This window comes from Anabas testudineus, chromosome 6 (genome assembly GCF_900324465.2).
Source record: "Anabas testudineus chromosome 6, fAnaTes1.2, whole genome shotgun sequence".
Lineage (NCBI taxonomy): Eukaryota > Metazoa > Chordata > Actinopteri > Anabantiformes > Anabantidae > Anabas > Anabas testudineus.
In genome coordinates, this window is record NC_046615.1 from 5734560 (window position 1) to 5743461 (window position 8902).

Sequence of the window (8902 nt, forward strand, 5' to 3'; positions counted from 1 at the left end):
AAGTCTTTTCCTGGAGATGCAGTTAGTGTGTGCTACTGTCCCTGATAATGGAGCCTACTTCTTTTGACATTTTGGTCCAAATGACATTAAATGCAGTGACTTGACTAGAGCTTGACATTTAAGCATCACTAGCTTCTTTCCTACTGTGTCTCCTTCTCTTTCTATCTCCCTCTCCTCTTCCCTACCATCCTTCTCTACTCTGTGCTTTTTTTTTTTATTGCATCTCTCCTACATCTCCACTTCACTCCCCTGTCTTCTCATTTTCTTTATGCACTTGACACCCCTGCGCCCTTCTCCCCACTTCTCCCCACTTCTCTCCACTTCTTCCTCCCCCCTGTGTCCTCTCACCCTCCTCATTCATCTCTCTGTCTCTCCCTTTTCCCCTCCATCGATTTGCCTGGTGGCGTTGCTAAGAGACAACAGCAGTCGGAGTGCCGTGAAGGGTAGAGTAGATGGAGGGGCTCGGGAAAAAAGTGAAGATTATAAGGGGATCTTCTCTTCTCTTCTCTTCTCTTCTCTTCTCTTCTCTTCTCTTCTCTTCTCTTCTCTTCTCTTCTCTTCGCTCCTCCTTTTTCTGCGTTTTCTTTTTGGGTGTTTGCGTGCCAATGGACAGTGCATAAGCTCCGTGTCTTCCAGACATTTTAATATCGGTGCATCTCCTAATAGATGCAGTTTATTACCTCTGATAAGATTACATCTTTGAAACAGTCTCTACTGTGCTGTGCGGTTATGCATAATGCATCTGCATAGTGCAGTTATACAGATAATATAACTCGCCAAAAAGTTGCTCAACACACTCACGCAAGAATCAAATGTCGTGTCTGTGCTTTGTTCTATACGTGAAACAAACATATGTAAATTTTCCATGGAAAAAAAATAAAATCAATGAATTATTGACACCACCTTATGTTTGAATATGTTTTACTATCTAACTTACTCTAGATAAGACCAACCACAAAATCAATTACACATATTCTGTACACTTAGATACACTAATCACACAACTTGCATGGAACAGATGGTTCAAAGGAAAAAACTAGAAATGAGAGAACAGTAGAAATGTAGCAGTGGAATCAGAGCTCCCTTAAAGACCCTGAAAGCTCAGCTTCAAATCTTAAGTAATCCTCTCTAATATTAAATATTAATGACAAAATAAGCAACAATCAAAGTACAAAACATCTTCAGTTATTAAATATTAAGAGTGTAAGACTCAAAAAAACTCAGCTAATTTGCTTCATCGGGACTGTGTGGGTTTGGTAAGTCACAGAGATAATAGAGTTTCTAGGCCAGCGAGAGAAAAGGTTTCTATTGTTTTCTTCCCAACCTGTGAGCTCTGTGTTTAACTATGCTAATGACATGGCAGGAGAAACATTGCTATCTGTCTCAGCATCCTTGAATAGATCAGTGTTAAATGAGTCTTTAACATCACCTGCCTAGCTTAAAAATAAAATAAAACATATTCATTTTGATGTCATATTAACTACCGCCTTTCATCTGTCCTCCCTTGTCATCTCATGTGAACGTATTTTTAAAAGAGCACAGCAACACTTCATATTCTAAGAAAACCCAGGGGCTTAAATGTAACCAGAGACATTCTCACACTGGCTTTGCAATATGTTGTGATGAAGTGTCATAACCTTCAACTCGGCCTCCTGGTTTAATCATCTAAATGTTAAAAATAAACAGAAACACTAGTGGACTGTCACCGGGGGGATGTGAAATCAAAGGCAACATCCAACCCACAGTGTGTTATTGTGGCACAGAGTGGCAGAGATCTTCTTCCCCCTCATCACCTCATCACCTCCTCAGATCCTTTCCTTTCCGGAGCTCGGTTTTTAAAGGTGTTTTACAGACTGTGTGTTTTGAACAGGACTGCTGGGAATGAATGCAGGAGTTGCCACACACCATGTGAATCCAATACATTGAACACAAAGCTCAAATTCCCATTCTGGATTATTCCTGGATTTAAAAGAGGCTTAGATGCTGCCTCAACAGAACAGGCCTAGCTTTGTAATCATGGCCAATATAACACCTAAAACCCTTCTATTCTAATTTTATGCTTGTATAGACAATGTGTTTTGGTATGGGCTAACATAACGCTGTCCTAGTTGAGGCAGTGTTTCGGCTCGTAGATCCAATTTATGTCACATTTCCATTACTTAGAGGGCCGGAGAAGCCTCATCAGTTTGTCTGAAATCATTGCTATAGCTATCTACTCTCTCTAAATATTTTAGTTTGGTGAGAACCCATTTCATTCAGCCCCAGACTCCATTTGGAGGGATTGTTGTCCTCGTGGTGTCCGTGGAGCACCTCTCTTCTTCTCTGTCCTCTCTCTGATATTCAAGGATTGAAAGCCATCCTAAGCCACCAATTTAACTACACTCTGTTCATGGATATGTGACAGTGCTTATACCTAGATAACTGTCTGCTCAGCTTAAATTTTTACCAAGCCTCCAACAATTTATGACTCTCCTATGGAGTCCGCTGTTGACGCACAGTACACGTGAGCTTAGAGAACTATAGATATCAGCAGAAGTATCATCTGCACACAGATAAAATAAAAAACAGCATGTAAACAACTGATTGCACTCATTGTTTGTTTGAAGTTACAGTGACATCTTTAACTGTAGCTCTGTATCACTGAACGGCCTGGGAGCAGTGCACAGATATTAGTTTCTCAGGGCTTTCGAGTGGGGCTCACTCTTTAGACCTATCAGTGAAGGTCAGTTATTTCTGCTTGACTGGAACATTTTTAGCTTCAAAGATCAGACCTGAAGGGTTGGGTGGGTTGGAGCAGGTGGATTGATTTTTTGTTATATGCTGCCTGGCTTGCTAGCTTGTTTACCCCATTAACATATAACTTTGTGCACTTATTGTTTAAGATTAACATTATAAAGATTTTTCATTTACACATACTGTATGCAAACTAGGGAAGAACAAGAACTGATACTGCGGTACCAACTCGACACTAAAATTCAGAATAGATGTACGTTACGATTCCTCCCTTCAGCCCTGTTTGTTCTTTTTGGTTTTGTCACGCCCTCTCCTGCCACTTCCTGTTTGCCCATATTAGGACTTCCTCTTCCTCCACTTACCAAAATCATTAATGACTAATTAATTTTACCGTTTTTTCCTGTTCCCTTTATATCTCCCCTCAGGGAGTGATTACTCTTGACTTGTTTGTTTGTTGGCTTTTGTTGCACGTTGGACTCCATTTTGGACTCACCTGTTTGTTTGTTTGTGTTTTGGATTACTTCGACTTTGTTTGTTGGACTTGTTTTTTCTGTTCGTGAGTAAGTTGCCTGCCTTTTAGTGTGACTTTGTATTTCTTATTAGTGAGTTTATAGTTTGTATTTTTGTGCATTGATTGATTAGTTGGTACTTTGTATGTTTTAATTGCTTTATTAGTTCGTACTTTTGCTTGTGTTTACGCATTGTTTTCGGTTGTTACTGTTATGTGTTATGTCATCTGTTTATGATTTTATTTGTATTTTTCTACCGTATTGTTTCGGGTCTCTTTTAGTTGTTGCTTTGTTAGTGTTTGTTAGTTCCTCGTGTCCCCTGCCCTTTGTTAATAAATTACCCTTTTGTATTTACTCGTTTGCCCCGTCCATCAGTTTGTAACAGTGTTCTTGTTTTCTATAACCAAAGTTATCTAAAGCACATCAGTAGCTATTATAGAGTGTGATTGCGTGTGTGGTTGAGTGTGAAAGCTTTTGGTGTATCAGCACAACAGTGATCCTAAACATACAACCAAATTAAGGTGACCCAGGCTAAAACTGCATCAGACCTCTGTTGTGAGAGGGGACTGCGCAAATCCAGGTGTGAGCATGGAAATATGGAAATTGTGATGGGTGTGAACACTGTGCATAGGAAGTGTACATGCTATGTGTGGGATGTCTCATCATAAAAATGGTAGAGACAAAGAAATTATTATTGAAAGATACAGATGTACAGACATATTTATAGATAGTTTTCCTCGAAAGTTTCAGTGATACAGAATAACGTTCAGTACGTTCTTTACTCTAATAAATAAAATTGTATTTTCTCCTATATTTGAACCTGATCCTTTATTGTAATAAGTCTACTCAACTTTATTCTACAGTGGCAAGAAAAAAGTATGTGAGCCTAAACACAAAACACAGTAATAACACAAGAATTCTGATCTCTCATGTCTTTATTGAGAACCATAAAAACCTCACAGTGCGACTATGTGAAGCCTTGCAATAATGAACTCCAAAAAAAACTGAGTCAGGTGTTAGCATAAGTTAAGGAAATTAGTTTGGAGGTGTGGACTACACCTATTTCCACTGACAAAAAAAACACTAACTTTTAGAGTTTGCTCTGCACAAGAAGAAACAGAAACGGTTAAAAAGTGATGTCAAAGACTTTAGAAATTCACCAGTCTACAGTTACTTCAGTTCCAAGAAGTGAGCGGCCAGTTCAAAATGACCCCAAGAGCACAACAAACAGTCAATAATGAGGTAAAGAAAAAACCCCGAGTGACATTGGAACTGGCTAACATCTGTGTTTATGATTCTGCAGTAGGTAAAAGCTGCTGTTTACTAAAAAGAACATTGCTACACGCCTGAAATTTGCCAAAGAGCACATTGACACTCCACAGCAGTATCAGCTAAATGTTTTGTGGACTGATGGAACTATATTGAGCTATTGGGAAAGAACACACAGCACTACATCTGGCATAAAAACATAGTTTTTCCACTAACACTATTAGGTTTTTATGGTTTTTCTCAATAAAGACAAACGATAAGAATTTTTGGTGTCATTATTTTAAGCACATCATATTTGTTAATACTCTTGACTTAGATGAAGATAAGTTCACATTTTATGACAAATGAATGCAGAAAACCATGAAATTCTTTTTCTTGCCACTGTAAAATGTGTCACCTTATCTAACAATGAGTTTGCTTATTTTACACAATACCTAAAACCTGATTTGATTTAGTAGTGATAGGATGCAGAATCCTTCCCCTCATCCATCTGTGAATGAGTGCTTTTATCAGTACTAAGACTGATAACTAGACAAACACAGTGGACGCTGCCTGTTTATCTAATGGTGTGAGTAGCAATGTGATGTTTATTGGAGAAATAATCAGAGATGAACAACCAGACTAGATAACCATTAATGATGTAGCCAACAAATAAAGATTAACACAAGGAAAACACAGACTTTATTGATTTCCATTAATTTACAATGTACAAATGTTTAGTTGTACTCTAAGTGGTGTTTAGTGTTGATTCCACTACTTGAGCGAATAATGAGTTTGAGAGGATAGAGCCTGAGTGTGTGTGTCTGCGTGTGTGTGTGTGTGTGTGTGTGTGTGTGTGTGTGTGTGTGTGTGTGTGTGAGCGCATAGTGAGTGAGAGACGGAAAATAAAATACAGTGGTTATAACTGGCTTAAAATGATGGGATTATATGTGTATGTGTCTGTTCTTTTTTTTTTTCCTGTGCTACTGCATGTGGGTTCACAGGCTGGACGGAGGTTCACATTATACCCGCCACCATGTGAAATCAGACCCGCTGCCTTTTCCTATCTCTCATGAAGGCCCATAAACTCAGCTTCACTGGAGGCCCTTTACTTCACGGTAGTGTTTAAAGTGGAGGCACGTTATATCAGTCCTTCAGCTCATTAAGCACTAAATTTGCTGTCAAAGCCAGATTCGCACACAGACAGTTCCCTGAGAAAGTTTCAGTGCAGACGTTTTGAAAGTGAAACGGGCCTGGACTAAACTAGATTCAAGATGCTTAACCCTTTTTTTTTTTTTTGCAATAACCCACTGAACTTCACCACAGAAGCAATCCACATTATGGCCAGAGGTTTTGAAGAAACCTTTAATCACACATCTCTCTGTGCATCTGGTAGAAATGGCTTGCAACTGGTTTTTACTTGAGGATTCCTCTTTGGTGAGGAAAGACACCAATCAGAGTGGGATACTGACAGCTGCTCCCTATTGAACATGGATACGTTTTTGGCAGCAACTGACAAAGACACAACATATAGGCACACAAATATAAACTGGGACTAATCCAAACCAGCACTGCTAATATTCAAATAAAGTCTCCATACCGTATGTGTTTACATTTGCATTCAGAGGGGAAACATTTCTGTTTTTGTTGTCAACACATTAACAGTTGGTTTGTAGTGTACTGCCTCTGTGGGCACTGCTGTGGTTGACCGGTCACAGACCCTGAACAGACTCGTGGCATTTGACAGAAGGAGAGGGATTTACATTTCAAATCTGTTCTCGGTATTCTCAGAATGTAGCTGAAGTATAATAAGGAGTGCGGGTGGTAGTGTGTGTGTGTGTGTGTGTGTGTCTGTACGCATGGTTTAAGGGTGAGAATCCTATTAGCAACTTCTCGGCTCTGTGCTTAGTCTGTCAGCTGATCTTAGGTTCATGTAGTACATCTTCAGCTTGACCCTTGACACACAATGTGAGCAGATTTGTTGGTTCGATTTCATCTGGAAACTTGCCAAAAGCATCTGTTTGTCTCTGATTAGACTGTGAGCATGAATTCAGGGGGTCAGGTTAAAAAAACTTGGTAGCTCAGCAACGTTAGGCCTGTGTACACATTTAGTTTACAACTACTGCTATAATATGTCACTACTTTTTTAAATGTAAGACATAGAGCTGATAAACCAGTATTTAACACTTTAACATGGTTCTGATAGATTTGTCTAAGGAATTAAAATCATGGCACTATAATAATTCAAGTTTTGAACGGACTTATTCTGTGGTAAAGGCGGCCCGCTTCAGAGCACAGAGAACATTCTTGAAGGACATGAAGCAGACTTTGCCTCGTACATTTTTTATTAAATGTCATTTTTTCAGACCTTCAAGGCCTTTGTCACTTTTTTGTGTTTTATGATGTGACATGTTTATGTGCAGGCCCTCTTAAATTTTACAGTGAATTCAGAAAGTCAGCTCAGGTCCCTTCACTTTGTGCACGTGTTCTGTCTTGTACATTTCATTTTACAAGGGATATGATTGACATTTTCTCCCATGTGTTTATACTAATGACTAATATTTAATCTGATCTCAATTCTGATTGATTGACCACATATGATCCATGTAACCAGCAATAGGTAGTGCAAGGATAGTTGGGAAAATGGTCCTTAAGGATGAGGTTTGGGATCCCCTGTATCAATGACTTAAGCATCAGCTATGAGTCTAACAACACGTGAATATGACTAATTATTCAGGCTCATTATTGCAAGCGATTTTGAGTTCTGACACTTGGTATCTGAAAAGCTTTTCACAGAATTTATTTGATTACCACTAGAAGCTTCCCATCTTTAGACCAGACTGCCCACACCTACTGAAAGTGCCACCAGGACTCTTCCTAGTGAGCAACCAGGCAAAAGGTCTTGAGGAGGTGGCCCTCAGCACCTTAGAAGTAACTCATCAGGAATAGCTTCAACTAAGTTAATCTGATCTCTAGGGAGCAGACAGAATTTTAATAGAACCACACAAACTAATTAGGTTAGCGTTTTTTTCCCCTCTCCCCTCCTCTCCTCTCCACACAGCTCGTCCTATTGATACAGCCTCATGAAGGTTACTCTCTCGCACTATTCCTCTCTCCACTTGCATCACTTGAAGTGGGAGATGGCTCAATTGCACAAGACAGTCACACTCAGCATCCTCAGAATAAATAAGCAGACACACAGCACTGAGGTGTCAAACTGATGTTCTCTTTACCGAAATCTGAGCTCTGGTGACAGACATGCTGGGTATGAGACAGATGGGTCTGGTAGCAGAGGCACTTGCTTCCAATCAAGAACATTGCTCGCACTGACAAACAAAACGTTGGATTTGTTGATGAATAAACAGGTGTGTGTTGGCCCGCGTGAGCAGAAACATGTGGACAGATGGCTCCAGAAAATATACATTGTGAGAATGTCCCAATATTTGCTCCGTCCCCGGCTGCCTGTTTTGTATTTTTCTTTTGATCCAGCAAAATGTCAGTGTGCAGTACATCACTTGTTAGTGCCGTCTGGCTGGATCTCTCTTCTTTCCATGGATTACTGTCTAAACTCGGCATCACCTGTGGTTCCTTATTAAAGTGTTCAATTTAGCAGTAACACAGTCACAAACATAAGCAACATAGGAAGAGCACCTCATGTTTATAGTGTAACATTCATCGTTAAATAAAAGTGACTGTGTCCTGTGGCAGTCAACACTAATCTTGGTAGAAAATGTGTGGGACAAGAAACTACTACAGTATATAGAGAAATTAGTGCAGAATGTGAATACACTGAGTGGCTTTTACGGACACAGAACAAGTATCCAATAGTTCGTTTAAAATAATGAAAACCTTTTTATATTATACTTAAGAGTAAATTCTGCTGGGAGGGACGTCAAGGGTAAAGGTTAGCTGGTAAAGAACATGGCTGTCTTTTTAGTGCTGCCACAAATTTGTAATAACATGTGTTAACTGACTTGCTATGTAGTTTTGATCTCCTGTTACATCTGCCGGTGCTGCAGCACTGAAGTGGGAAAATGCCACTTGTCATGATTACGACTGTCTGCAGGTAGCAGTTACAGCCGTTTGTGGTGACAGTCTCACATTCCCCCGAGTAGCCCCTGAGCAAGAGCAACTACCAATTTTTGTACCCGCCTGCTGAAAAGAATGTAGCATTTTTAGTGAAATACGGTGCAATATCAGGCAGGTGCTTGCAGTATGTCATCGTGGTCGTATAAGAAAGCAATTCTGGCATTAGTTTGGGAGATGAAGTGTGACAGGAACCACTCTGCCTGTCCAGTGTGAACAGCTGTGCCAAAGGTAAAATATGACTTGCTTGGAAAAATACTGTTTTATTCATGCTTATGACACACTGTAGCAGCATCCACTGATTGTGTTTGTGTGCGTATGCGTGT